Raw genomic sequence first — 16,244 nt, forward strand, 5'->3', positions numbered from 1 at the left:
GATTGTTCTCGCCGGTTACACGTTATCTTTCTTAATCCTCTTTGTAGGAAAAAATGCTAAGTGTTAAGATACAATGCTTCTCGCGGTTCTCTTTTGTCGTTTGAAAGGTATTAGCGAGGCAGTTACTTCATCGCATCAAAAGCGAGGTGAACGAATGTTGTTGTCATTCTTTGAGCATACCCACAAATATGTAGATCAATTAGCTGCAAGCTCTTTGTTTACTTGTCCTGAACAACTTTTATTGTGTATTCTGTTTATCTCGAGATGGAGATGTACTTGTTGTCTCGCCAATCTCACCTGTTAATAGTTATTATTCACATTTTGTTATTGCCTATATAGCGAGCTCGAATATTTTTATTAACTGCAATTCTCGAGATGAGTTATTGAATGTGCATTTAATAATGCACGACTTTGGTTGGTTCGTATTCTTGCCCTGGTACATGTGTCAGCTTCTTATTGTTAGCTAAATTTTGAGTATAATAATTGCCCCTTAAATAATACTTTTTTAAAAGAAAAAAACTTTTTAAATGTCTACGAGGGTACAATCGTATTTTTTATTTTAAATTTACATGCTTTTAGTTTGGCAGTTCAAAACTTTGAGACAAGTCATTTCTCAATTTAATGCTTTAAATGTTCCTTTCTCACTTAGTTCCCATCAATTTGATCTATTTTTCTCTCGATCGAACGGTTACCACTATTTAGGTATAAATTTCAAGCTTTCCTTCATTTTTGCCATTACTGTCCATGAAATCTTAGAACTCAAAAATCTCTCAACCAACATCTTTCCCAAACTTGCATGCCCTTTCTATCTTTCACATTTTTCTTTGAGTTTTATCCGATTGCATCCCTCGATCGTCCTCAAATTCGTCAAGATCAGTATCTCCGACATCGGAGTTTTTCCCGCGAAGTTATTCAATACCCAGAATTTCTCATTAAACCAGTAAGTGACATTTCCTTTTGCCGACTTTTATTTGTGCTTTCAGTCTTAACTTCTTGGCATGTATTTTTTTTTCTTGGCATTATTTTACTATATGGGTGAACTGTGTATTTAGAGAGTAATTTAGGGCTAGAAAATTTTAAGGTTATGTGATTCGCAGGTTTTGGGTTTTCTTTTTCCAAGAATTGGTGTATTATTCTTTATAATCATGTCCCGATTTAGCCCATAATTTATGATCCCAGACCTTTTAGAATCAGACTATCCTTAATTTTCAGCCATAGCTTTTAAGCCTCAAACCCAAGAACCTCAAACCATACTTGACATAAATGATGCAAAAATTAGGAACCATCTTATTAGGTCTGACCAAGAAGAAGCTTGTAATCACTATAGACAAATTTTGCAAGAAGTCCTTAAGGGCAAGCGTCGTTGTTTGCGAGAAGCTGCTTGGCTTGAATCGCCTAGTTTAGTTACTATCCCTTTAGCGAGGCCAATATTTTGACTACAGGTCACTGTTGCTATTTCACCAGGTGACTTGGATTTTAAAATTATGGCTCAAAAAGTTTGCAAATCCAAGACCCCATAGAACCCTACCGTTACCTTCGAGCCTGAGTTAATTGAATCCAGGATCAGCTCCATCGGCCCTTATGTTGGAGATGTTTTGAGATCATGTGGCATCAGGAACGAGAAAGGATGTCACATTCGATCCGTGGCTTAAGGTGAGTTCAGTTGTTACCTACCCAGACGTCTAGTTTAAGATGAAGGTTGCAGCACCAGTAAGCCTACTAGAATTGGTGCATATATAGAGTGTTGAGCATATAAGGGCTGGAGCTGTTCTCCCCCTTAGGAATTATTTCAAAGAATTCAGCAACTACCTTGGTATTGCTACATTTTAGCTCGCACCAAATTCATACAGGATCCTCGCCTGTCTAAAATCCCTTTACCACATTTTGAAGTGGGAGTGTCCAACACCCCTTGAAATTTTGAATTTTTATTTTGTCAAAGCCTAAACTGCGAGGAAGTATAGAGCAGGGGGCTTTTATTATCTCAGGACCCACACTAGTGATCGTAAGATCACAGTGAGGGTGCCTAACAAAAAGGATTTCAAGGATGACTTCTTTTAGACCACAAGTTTATATCCACTCAACACCTCTAGATTTAGGATTATACGTAAGTACCAATTTCTCTCAAATTTTTAGATTAGAGTTATCATTTTTTGTACTTAAACTAATTCTTCTTCTATTTTGTCATGTTTTCAGTGATCACTAAGAGGCCTATCCCCACCCTGAAAATCGAAGAAAGACACAAGATCCTTCTCAATCTCCCCTATGGTCTGCGAGCGGCAAACTTTTTTATTGCAAAATAACAATTTAAAAGCATGCACCCTTCTTGGCAGAGATCAGAGTACTAATGCCTTCAAAACCCCCAAGTTTTCAAACTAGCAGCATGTAATGCCCTAAATAATTAGGCACGCTACCCAAAATGATTATGAAACCCTAATCCCCTAACTCAGGATTACTAATTAAAAATAGCGCAGAATTTAAACTTTTATATTAAACAGACTGAAAATAAACTTGTAATATATTTAAACTTTTCAAACATAGTTGGGATCCCAAAAAAATATTTACAAAATTATTACAAGCTCTTTCTTACTAGCCGACCTAAGCGACAAAACAGAATACAAAAGTCAACACTGCTAGACCCATAACCCGCTTGGTCTGAAGTGGCGTGAACATGTACATTCTTCGTCTGCTCCTGAAACTCATGGTTGATCAGCTATTGCCTTACCCTTTCCTGCACAGTAGAGCACCCGTGAGCCAAGCCCAGCAAGACAGTATAAATCATATCAAATATATTATGCTCATTCACATATATGTCTGTATAGCACAGACCTGATCACTATATCAGCATGCCCATTTATGTCTACGTGGCGTAGACCTATGTGTTACGCTCACACATCTAATTAAATCTACGTGACGTAGACCCACGTGTTTCTCTCACACGTCTATATACATTAAGGCCTTAGAAGTGGTTCATCTCGGTTATGAGTACCGAGTCCAACCTGATTATGCCTTGAGCGCATAATCCTTAAATTTCATTTCATTTAACATGGCATGGCATTATACACATATTCCACTAGAGTAATAACCCTAGGCTAACAGACCGTTCTTATTAGGGTAATAACACTAATCCCGGTTACTAAACATTCATGCATATCATATTCACATAAGCGCCACTGCGCATACTCTACGTGCAAACTACTGTCTTACCTGTTGTCCAGCTATAAAAGGAGATTCCGAATCCCCGGGTGCTCCTGATCAGGTGCCGGTAATCCTAGTCACACAAATCCGGGATAATTCACACTTAGGGTTAACCCCTGATTTTCAACTCATAAAATTCAAGCATGGCATTTATAACTCAGATAATCATACAGGGCTCGGAACGAGCTTTCCAACGATATAAAGAACTCCCGAATCGGAGTTCGGATCACAAAGTTATGCATTTTTGAAAATTCAACACAAACTGCCCAAAAACACGAGGGCGGGCCGCGGCATGCCCAAACCATGCCGCGGCACCTGGGACCAATTCCCAGGTCCACTCAGAGGAGCGGGCCGCGACATGCTCCAGAGAATGCCGCGGCATCTGGGTGCAGAACCCAGAAAACCAGCAAGCTCAACTCGAATTTTCAGCCCAAAACTCAATCTTTTCACTCCAATTTCTCAACCAAACTTTCAAATCAACAAGTAAGGTTGCTAGCAATTATTAGATGATCAAATAAACACATTTCATACATCAATTCTAGTAATAAGCTTCAAAAATCAGATTACCTAAAAATCACATAAACTCCCATTTCAAGCTTAAAAGCTAGAATTCACAATTAGCTCCAACCACAATTCTCAGCAATCAAATAGCATAAATAACTGGAATTCAAACATGAAGAACACCCTAGATTCCATCCAAAGCTCACCCAAACACAAACCCACACAATAAACCACAAGATTCAAGTATAAACATGCTTAAATTCACACAAGAACACTCACATGCAACATCACAACATCATCAACTTATTCCATGCTTTTAATCCATAAAATTCAGCAACAAAGCTAATAAATCAAAGCTGTAAAACTACCTCAATATTAATCCAAAAGCAAGCTTAAGTTTCCACAACCACAAAGCTTCAAATCCAAGCTCAACCACACAATTTCCACCAAAAAGATTTGGAAAACTCAAAGGGGTTAGAGAGGGAGAGAGTTCGGGTGAGAGAGAGGTAAAACCAGAAAATTAATTTCCTTTTCTCTCAAAAATCAATTAATTCAAAGTAAATCCCTTATGGTCAAATGACCATTTTGCCCCTAGGGCTATAAAACAAACATAAGCACTTTCAAGGGCATAATTGTCATTTCTCACTCAAATATTGCCAAATAAATTTCAGATTATCACATATCAAATAAAATGCCAAATAATCAATTCAATTTACATTTCGCGCCCGAACCCGGTTCGGCCCGAAATTCCCGGGTGTGACTATACCGCGCCAACTCGTCAGAACACACCTAAAAAGACAACACAGGCATACTATATAATAATATAGTTCTATTAAGCACGTAATTAAATTAATCTCAACAATTTACCCTTCTCGGGTCATAATTACCAAAATACCCCTGGCTTACCAACAGGGTCTTTAACATGTTAAATTTCATATAATTTCACATATATTGAACTATATAATAATATAATTCCTCAATTAACTCATAATTATCTAATTAGGGTTTTGCTAATCCTTTTCTTAATTCTGGGTATTACAATTACCCCCTCCTTATAGAAATTTCGTCCCGAAATTTACCTGAACAACTTCGGATATTTCTGCTGCATATCCGTCTCGAGCTCCTAGGTTGCCTCTTCTATTTTACTGTTCTTCCACAGTACTTTCACCAGTGCCACAGTCTTGCTTCTCAAGACTTTCTCTCTTCTATCAAGTATCTGCACTGGTTGTTCCTCGTATGATAAGTCCGGTTGTAGTTCCAACGCTTCATAACTCTAAACATGGGACGAGTCTGAGACATACTTTTGAAGCATTGAAACATGAAACACATTATGTACAGCTGCCAGCGCTGGGGGCATAGCCAACCTGTACGCTACTTGCCCTATCCTCTCAAGGATTTCAAAAGGTCCAATGAACCTCGGGCTAAGTTTTCCTTTCTTCCCAAAGCGTTTGATGCCTTTCATCGGAGATATTCTGAGAAATACCATGTCTCTGACCTGAAAATCAATATCTCGACGCTTTGGATCGGCATAAACTCTTTTGCCTACTCTGAGCCGCGAGCATTCGCGCTCTAATTTTGTCAACTGCCTCACTTGTTTTCTGAACAGCTTCGGGACCCAAGAACTTTCTTTCACCCACTTCATCCCAGTGAATGGGCGATCTATATTTCCTTCCATATAAAAGTTCATAAGGAGCCATCCCGATTGTTGCCTGATAGCTGTTATTATAAGAAAACTCGATCAGGGGAAGGTACTTTACCCATGATCCTTCAAAGTCAAGCACGCATGCCCGTAGCATGTCTTCTAAAATCTGAATGGTCCTCTCGGATTGTCCATCCGTCTGAGGATGAAAAGCTGTGCTGAACTTTAACTGTGTTCCCATAGCTCGATGTAGACTTTCCCAAAATCTTGATGTAAACTTCGGATCTCTATCCGACACAATAGACTTTGGGACACCATGCAGACGAACAATTTCTCTGACATATAACTCAGCATACTGATCAATGGAGAAGTTCGTCCGAACAGGTAAAAAGTGAGCAGACTTTGTAAATCTGTCCACTATGACCCACACAGAGTCAAACTGTCCCGTGGTTCTAGGCATGCCTACCACGAAATCCATAGTTATATCTTCCCATTTCCATTCTGGTATTTTCAGCGGTTGCAGCAACCCTGCAGGTCGCTGGTGTTCAGCCTTCACTTGCTGACACATAAGGCACTTTGCAACATACTCGGCGATGTCATTCTTCATACCTGGCCACCAAAACATGGCTTTTAAGTCTTGATACATCTTTGTCGACCCTGGATGAACTGAATAAGGAGTCGTGTGAGACTCATCCATGATCTATTTCTTGATGTTCTCATCCATAGGCACACAAATTCGATTCCCAAATCTCAACATTCCCGTTTCATCCACTGAAAAATCACTAGCCTTCCCAGCCGAAACCCTAGCTCGGGTTTTTATCAATTCTGAATCCTGCTTTTGCGCTTCTTTAATTCTCTCAAGAAGAGTGGATTGCAGGGTAATATTAGCCAATTACCCCACAACCAACTCAATTTGAGCTCGAGTCATTTCATTTGCCAGTTGTTGGGAGATTTGCTTCATAGAACTCAGCTGACTCTGACCTTTTCTACTCAGGGCATCAACAACTACATTGGCTTTACCAGGGTGATAAAGAATCTCACAATCATAATCTTTCACCAGTTCTAGCCAACGCCTCTGTCTCATATTGAAGTCTTTCTGGGTAAAGAAATACTTCAGACTTTTGTGATCAGTGTATATCTCACATTTCTCGCCATAAAGGTAATGCCGCCAAATCTTTAGCGTAAATACCACTGTTGCGAGTTCTAAATCATGAGTAGGGTACCTCTGCTCATACTCCTTTAAATGCCGAGAAGCATAAGCTATTACCCTCCCAGCCTGCATAAGCACACAGCCGAGACCCTGTCTCGAGGCATCACAATATACCACAAACTTTTCCTTATCTGAAGGAAGAGTTAGTACAGGAGCGGTAATCAAGCGTTGCTTTAACTCCAGGAAACTTTTCTCACACCGATCAGTCCAAACAAATTTCTGATTCTTCCGAGTCAGCTCCGTTAAGGGTACAACAATTTTAGAAAAACCCTCAACGAACCGACGGTAATAACCAGCCAAACCCAGAAAACTTCTAACCTCTGTAGCTGATTTCGGTGCTGGCCAATCCCGAATAGCTTCAATCTTGGCCGGATCCACCATGATCCCATCTTTATCCCTATGTGCCCCAAGAATGAGACACGAGATAACCAGAATTCACACTCTCTAAATTTAGCATAAAGTTTGTGATCCCGTAACCTTTGTAAAACCGCTCTGAGATGCAATTCATGCTCTTCTTCCGTCTCAGAGTACACTAAAATGTCGTCAATAAACACAATCACGAACCTATCCAGATAATCCTTAAACACCCGATTCATCAAATCCATAAATGCCGCCGGGGCATTAGTGAGTTCAAAAGACATCACAAGAAATTCATAGTGTCCATACCGAGTACGGAACGCCGTTTTCGGGATATCTTCCTCTCGAATTCTCAACTGATGATAGCCTGAGTGAAGATCGATCTTAGAAAAGACCGTCTTCCCTTTCAGTTGATCAAACAGATCATCAATTCGAGGTAAAGGATACTTGTTCTTAATGGTAAGCTTGTTCAACTCTCGGTAGTCAATACACATTCGCAGGGTTCCGTCTTTCTTCTTCACAAATAAAACTGGAGCACCCCAAGGTGAGTAGCTCGGTCTAATGAATCCCAGATTCAATAATTCTTGCAACTGTATCTTCAATTCCTTCAACTCAGCTGGAGCCATTCGGTACGGTGCCTTAGACACTGGATCCACTCCCGGAGCCAGTTCAATAACAAATTCAATTTCCCGAACAGGTGGCAATCCCGGCAAATCTTCTGGAAAGACATCAAGGAACTCACATACCAATTTCATATCCTCAGGCCCTGATGTCACAGGTTGGCTAGTGTCCACTGCAGTAACTATGAACCCTAGACAACCTCTACCCATCAGGTCTTTAGCTCTCAACAACGATATTCTTGGTATGCGCGCCCCCTGAACTTTACCCACGAACACCACTGGGTTAGCACTCTCGGGCTCAAACACCACCATCTTCCGTTTAGAGTCGATCATTGCTCCATACTTAGACAAAAGATCCATTCCCAGGATTATGTCAAAATCAGATAATTGCAGTTCAATTAGATTGGCGATCAATTCACAACCGTCAATCCAAAAAGACAAGGACCGAATCCACCTTGTGGATACTATCAGGTCTCCCGAGGGTAACAGGGTTCCAAACCCCGAAGCATAAATATCACATGGCTTATGCAAACTTTCTATCACTCTACTCGATACATATGAATGAGTAGCTCCAGAATCAAATAACACAGTATAAGCACAACCATTAATAGATAACTGACCTGTCACAACTGACTGACTAGCATCAGCATCTGTCTGAGTTATAGTGAAAAGTCGCCCCGGAGTCTGAGCAACATTCTTCTTAGGCTCTTCTCTTTTAGCTTGGGGACAATCCCTGATAAAGTGGCCCACCACGCCACACTGGAAACATGCCTTGGCTCGGCAATCACCAGGATGATGCATCTTACATTTAGGACACTCAGGGTATGACCGGAATGAGGACCCGCGGCCTTGACGGCCACCTCTGTTTCCCCGAAACTTTCTATTTCCTCTTGAAGCTCCGGAAGCCTCAGCCTTCCGCTTGTGCTCAGGGTTGCTACTGTCGATCCCCTTACTGAAATTACCACCAGTAGGAGGGTTTGATGCCATGGCGGCATCCTTTACAGCCTGCTCTTTCATCACTTGCTGCTCGGCCTCTTCAGCAATTAAGGCCAAGTCTACCACTCTCTTATACATAGTGTCATGGGATGTGGTAATTTTCAAGTCTCGACTGATTGTAGCATTCAGTCCTCGAACATACTTTTGTTTTCTGGTAAAATTGGTAGGCACCAAATCTCCAGCAAATTTAGATAATCGGTCAAATTCCAGAGTATATTCAGCCACCGACATCTTCCCTTGAGTCAACTTCACAAAGTCTTCCTGGTGTGAAGTCCGTACAGCCACATTATAAAACTTTTCTTCAAAAAGTTTCTTAAACTCATCCCATGTCATCACACTGACATCTCGGGTCTGATTCACTATGTCCCACCAGACGCGGGCATGATCTTGAAACATAAAGGCCGCACAATTTACCCTCTCAGTTCCCGTCACCCCCATATTATCGAGGATCCGGGTAACAGTGCTCATCCACTGATCGGCCTTAATAATGTTGATACCTCCCAGAAAAACCGGAGGTTGCAGCTTCACAAACCGCTCGAACACAGAGTCCCGATGCGGCATAACAAACCCTTGGTTACCCACCACGGGCACGGGAGCTGGTGGTAACCCTTGATTAGCTGGAACAGCTTGTTGCCTCAAACGTTGCAACTCTTCTTCTTGACGAAGTATAACACTCCACATTTCATGAAACATCTACTGCCAATCAGCAGGAGGATTAGCATTAACAGCCTCCGCATTATCCCCCGGATTTTGCGGAGGTAGAGGCGGTGCTGGTGGATCGGGTCGGGTAGCCCCGGGCTCTACTTGCTCGCCCTGTGGTCTGGATGATTGCGGAGGGTCCATTATGTTGGTATTATATTTATCCAGGATCTTAGATCTATTTGCAAGTATGTTGATTTAACAACCTAATATTGAACTTCTAAAACGATGAACTAAACACATAAAAGTTAAGAATAACTTACAGTGATTGCAGCCGAATTTATGTCTCCTTCCACTCAGATCTCTAACCCTTGATTCCTGTCTGTAGCAGAGTATAATCAAGATCTGAGCCCGAAAGTTCTTCAGTTGGATGTGATCCTTCACAGTCTTCCAAACTATGATGAGATACTGAATGATGTGAGTGGGCACTTCTCTCTCACTAGGGAATTTCGAAATCTCTCTTTGTTTTTCTCTCTTAATTTCGTGTGATACACTTTGCAAAGCAAAGTTTTCTCAAGCAAACACATGCATCCAAAGAGAGGAGATGGGCTGCTATAAATAGGAAAAGAGAAGACCACAACTTTCCAAATAAACAGTTTCATCTTTTACTGTGTAATAGAATAACTGCCTTATTTAGTGTGATTCACCACTTTCCTATTTAGGCTAGGCTTTGATTAGCAATTAAATGAAAAATTAAATTAAAAAATAATAATTGGGAAAAGGCAATGATGTGGCCGGCCATGGTGTGAATGGGCCTCACATTGATTTTGCAGTTTCCTCAGTTTCACATTGATTCTAATCATTTAAATGCCAAAACCAATTATTTAATAACTAAAAATAGATTATTAAATAATATTGCCATTTAAAATTAATTATTAATTCAGACATGCAAAGTCTCATAATTAATAATTAAACCTAGAAACCCTCTTATTTACGATTTCATCCCTAAACTGTGAGAATTCACAAATTAGACATAGTCTAACTTTTAGAATTATAATTGATTAATCATAAATCAATTATAGAGTCCTACAAACAGTATAATCTCAACTAGAATGGGGACCATGGATCTATATTCTGAGCTTCCAATAAGTTGAACCGATTTACCAAGTAAATCCCTAACTTATTAATTCCTCGTTGAATCCACTCTTAGAACTTGGAATTGCACTCTCAGACTTATATAGAGCATATCATATGTTTCACGATATCAATATGCTATCTCATTTAACCATTGTTATAATCTTAATGTGATTTAGAGATCCTCTATATAGATGATTTACATCGAGACGAGACCAATTTACCGTTTACACCCCTCAATGTATTTTGCCCATTTGAACACTTAGTTACTTGTAAATGATGTTTTAGTGATCTAATATATAGTCACTGAAACAAGAGCTCATCCATTTACTTCTATTTAACTAAGCTCAAAAGGAATCATCACTTTACTTTTATACACTAGTAGAAGCTATAGATTTCCATATTTATGTTTAGCACTCCCTATTCAGTTATGCTATCATGTTCCCAAAATATATGTATTATCCTGATTCAAAGCAGGCTTTAACTAATAAATCAAAGAACAAGAATAGCACTTCTGAGATTGAGCCTAAGCATATCAGGATTTAGATTCTCTTAATCTAAGATCAACTTCTGATATTGACTTGGAAAGATACAACGGTAAGTTTACAATATCTTTAACCAAGTTCAATATCGGTCCAGTCCAATGCATACTCCATGCATTCGAAACCAGTATACTTTGCCAATGTTCTGGAAAGAACATAACACTTACTCCAAGTGTAAGTATACTTCATCGCTGATTATCACATCAGTGTAAATCCAAAACACTGATGAACAGGGACCAAATCTTTTGAATCATATAATCACAATCACATTCCACTGTATTGACGATACTGTAATTGTGAATAACTATATGTTCTGGATTTAACTGATTTTGTGCATATATCAAGTATATGTATTAAACCATAAACATGTAACATACATGTAAACATACTTAACTTCTAAATTGATAACTAATCAGATTGTAATGAGTTTTATTTAGGGCATAAAACCCAACACATTACTAGTACCCCTGAAATCAACAACCCCAGCGAGTTAAGCACGGATACCACACTTACGCACTTATTGCCTTAAACCCTAACTCATCTATTTACCTCGTTCATATTTACATAATAATTAACATTTATAGCATGGCATCACATAACACATACATACTCTAGATGCTTGCATACTGCCTAAAATGGAAAGCGGTAAACAGATGATCACACATACAGTCAAGTATTTACTCTCAATACTTACTGCACCATGAGTCGAGCTTATCTCTGACGACGAATGTACATGTTCGGCCGGTCTACAGGAAGTTTAAAAACCTTGGCGCTCTGATACCAAATTGTAACGCCCTAAATAATTAGGCACGCTACCCAAAATGATTATGAAACCCTAATCCCCTAACTCAGGATTACTAATTAAAAATAGCGCAGAATTTAAACTTTTATATTAAACAGACTGAAAATAAACTTGTAATACATTTAAACTTTTCAAACATAGTTGGGATCCCAAAAAAATATTTACAAAATTATTACAAGCTCTTTCTTACTAGCCGACCTAAGCGGCAAAACAGAATACAAAAGTCAACACTGCTAGACCCATAACCCGCTTAGTCTGAAGTGGCGTGAACATGTACATTCTTCGTCTGCTCCTGAAACTCATGGCTGATCAGCTATTGCCTTACCCTTTCCTGCACAGTAGAGCACCCGTGAGCCAAGCCCAGCAAGACAGTATAAATCATATCAAATATATTATGCTCATTCACATATATGTCTGTATAGCACAGACCTGATCACTATATCAGCATGCCCATTTATGTCTACGTGGCGTAGACCTATGTGTTGCGCTCACACATCTAATTAAATCTACGTGACGTAGACCCACGTGTTGCTCTCACACGTCTATATACATTAAGGCCTTAGAAGTGGTTCATCTCGGTTATGAGTACCGAGTCCAACCTGATTATGCCTTGAGCGCATAATCCTTAAATTTCATTTCATTTAACATGGCATGGCATTATACACATATTCCACTAGAGTAATAACCCTATGCTAACAGACCGTTCTTATTAGGGTAATAACCCTAATCCCAGTTACTAAACATTCATGCATATCATATTCACATAAGCGCCACTGCGCATACTCTACGTGCAAACTACTGTCTTACCTGTTGTCCAGCTATAAAAGGAGATTCTGAATCCCCGGGTGCTCCTGATCAGGTGCCGGTAATCCTAGTCACACAAATCCGGGATAATTCACACTTAAGGTTAACCCCTGATTTTCAACTCATAAAATTCAAGCATGGCATTTATAACTCAGATAATCATACAGGGCTCGGAACGAGCTTTCCAACGATATAAAGAACTCCCGAATCGGAGTTCGGATCACAAAGTTATGCATTTTTGAAAATTCAACACAAACTGCCCAAAAACACGAGGGCGGGCCGCGGCATGCCCAAACCATGCCGCGCACTGGACCAATTCCCGTGTCCACTCGAAGGAGCGGGCCGCGGCATGCTCCAGCATGCGCGCGCATCTGGGTGCAGAACCCAGAAAACCAGCAAGCTCAACTCGAATTTTCAGCCCAAAACTCAATCTTTTCACTCCAATTTCTCAACCAAACTTTCAAATCAACAAGTAAGGTTGCTAGCAATTATTAGATGATCAAATAAACACATTTCATACATCAATTCTAGTAATAAGCTTCAAAAATCAGATTACCTAAAAATCACATAAACTCCCATTTCAAGCTTAAAAGCTAGAATTCACAATTAGCTCCAACCACAATTCTCAGCAATCAAATAGCATAAATAACTGGAATTCAAACATGAAGAACACCCTAGATTCCATCCAAAGCTCACCCAAACACAAACCCACACAATAAACCACAAGATTCAAGTATAAACATGCTTAAATTCACACAAGAACACTCACATGCAACATCACAACATCATCAACTTATTCCATGCTTTTAATCCATAAAATTCAGCAACAAAGCTAATAAATCAAAGCTGTAAAACTACCTCAATATTAATCCAAAAGCAAGCTTAAGTTTCCACAACCACAAAGCTTCAAATCCAAGCTCAACCACACAATTTCCACCAAAAAGATTTGGAAAACTCAAAGGGGTTAGAGAGGGAGAGAGTTCGGGTGAGAGAGAGGTAAAACCAGAAAATTAATTTCCTTTTCTCTCAAAAATCAATTAATTCAAAGTAAATCCCTTATGGTCAAATGACCATTTTGCCCCTAGGGCTATAAAACAAACATAAGCACTTTCAAGGGCATAATTGTCATTTCTCACTCAAATATTGCCAAATAAATTTCAGATTATCACATATCAAATAAAATGCCAAATAATCAATTCAATTTACATTTCGCGCCCGAACCCAGTTCGGCCCGAAATTCCCGGGTGTGACTATACCGCGCCAACCCGTCAGAACACACCTGAAAAGATAACACAGGCATACTATATAATAATATAGTTCTATTAAGCACGTAATTAAATTAATCTCAACAATTTACCCTTCTCGGGTCATAATTACCAAAATGCCCCTGGCTTACCAACGGGGTCTTTAACATGTTAAATTTCATATAATTTCACATATATTGAACTATAGAATAATATAATTCCTCAATTAACTCATAATTATCTAATTAGAGTTTTGCTAATCCTTTTCTTAATTCTGGGTATTACACAACAAGTCCTTATGCCCGAGGAGGAAGAAGACCAGGATTATGTGACTCACACTCATTATCTTAAGAATATAACAACTCAGGAACTTAAAGATGAAGCCTCCTCAAGTAATACTTTCAGTCATTGTGGGTGGTCCCCTACTGTTCTTAAGAATAAATTCACCCACCAATTGGGAACTGGTGTAGCTCTTTATTCCAATTCGTGGGTACCCTCTCCATTCAGGCCAAAATTAGTATGTCATTGTTCAGGAACCAAAGACTCTTGATCAAGATCCTGTTCAAATCTTATTTTGACTTGAACGAGGAAACTAGAAACATCACCTCCTTAGTGGTTAATTTAATTTGTACCCCCATTCCTTCTCTGATAAACCCCAAACCCAACTAAGGATCTGTTGGATTTTGTGCCCTAAATAAAACCCATTTTAATATAATCAAATTTACTAATTAATAAAAGATCAGAAATCACTTTTATGTTGCATGGTTCACATGATTTATTTCACGATTATACTTAATGTATAAATTCTATTAAGTCTAGAACATATATAAATATGTATATATTTGTTCATGATTATAGTGTGTCGACACAGTGGAATATAATCATGATTATATGTTCAAAAGTTTAATTCCCATGATTTGTCAGTTCATTAGATTTAGAATGGAATGATAATCAGCGATAAGGTATACTTACACCTTGGATAAGTGTTATGTCCTTTCTAGGGTATTGGCAAAGTTTACCAGTATCGGATGTATAAAGTATATATTAGAAGGGACCGATATTGATCTTGGATAAGATATCATAAACTTACCGTTATATCTTTCTAAGTCAATATCAATAGTTGATCTTAGGTCTATGGATCTTAATCCTGATATGGTTAGGTTCAACTTAGTTGTATTATTTATGTTCTTCAATTTATTCGTTAAAGTCGACCAATTGGATCTTCTCGTGACATACAGATTAAGGACATGGTAGTTCAATTGAGTGGGAGCGCTAATCATAGATATGGAATCTATAGCTTCTATAAGTATTTAGAAGTGAAACGATAATTTCTTTCGAGCTTGGTTGAATAGAGATAAATGATTGAGGCCTCATTTCAGTAATTATATTAGTTTACTGAAGTATCATTTATAGGTTGCTAAGTATTTTTAGGATAAGATACATTGAAGGGTAGAACGGTAAATTTATCCATATTCAGTGTAGATCATTTATATAGGATCTTTGACTATTAGGATTGTAACAATGGATAATCATAACGTATCTATATCGTGGTACATATAGAGCGTTCTTTATAATTGAGAATGCTATTCAATTCCAAATCTATAGTGGCGCAAGGCGGGATTAATAAGTTAGAGAATTTACTTGGTGAATTCTAAATCTACTTATTGAAAGCTCGGCTATATAGACTCATGGTCCCCTCACTAGTTGAGATAATACTGCTTGCAGACTCGGTCAATTGATTTTAATTAATCAATTATAATTCTAAAATCAGACTATATCTTATTTATGAATTTTCACTAAACAAGGGCTTAATTGTGAAGAAAAGAGATTTTGTGGTCAATTTATTAATTAAGAGACTTTGTATGGTCTAATTAATAAATTACATAAATGACAATTTTATTTAGTAATTAATTATAATTATTAAATAAATTATTTTGGCATTTATAGGATTGAATTGAAAAATATAGTATTATTGAAAAGAAGAATAAGTGGTTGAAATAAAGTGGTAAAAATCTAACTAGAAATTGGTCCTTTAAAGTGTACGGCCATGATGTGAATTTTTGCCTAATATTTTATTCTTTTTTAATCCATATAATTCAGCCCTAAGCCCTAGTTGAAACACTATAAAAAGAACATGATGCTCTCACTCATCCAACTAATGTCAACTTGACTATTCAACCAATCAAGATGAGAGAGTTCCTTCCTTAGTGATTTCAGCCTCCTCCATTGTTCTTCCGTATTTGAACCTTGAGTGAATGAGTGTCAGGCCCACACATAACAAGTCAAGTACTCAATCATAGTGAGTAAGACGGTAGTAACCAAACCCGAATGAGAGAAGGAGATCCAGGTTCAGATCATGATAATGCTCTGCTACAGAAAGGAATCAAGGGCTAGAGATCTTGAACGGAAGGAGTCATTATATTCCGCTGCAATCAATGTAAGGTTTTCTTAAACCATTATGTGTTTATTTCATTGTTTTAGAGAATTCATATTTAGGATGTTAATTCAACATACTTGTTAGTAAATCTAGATCCTGGTAAAATATTCCCAACAGGATCGTC

Source organism: Cannabis sativa, chromosome 5, assembly GCF_029168945.1.
Source record: "Cannabis sativa cultivar Pink pepper isolate KNU-18-1 chromosome 5, ASM2916894v1, whole genome shotgun sequence".
NCBI lineage: Eukaryota > Viridiplantae > Streptophyta > Magnoliopsida > Rosales > Cannabaceae > Cannabis > Cannabis sativa.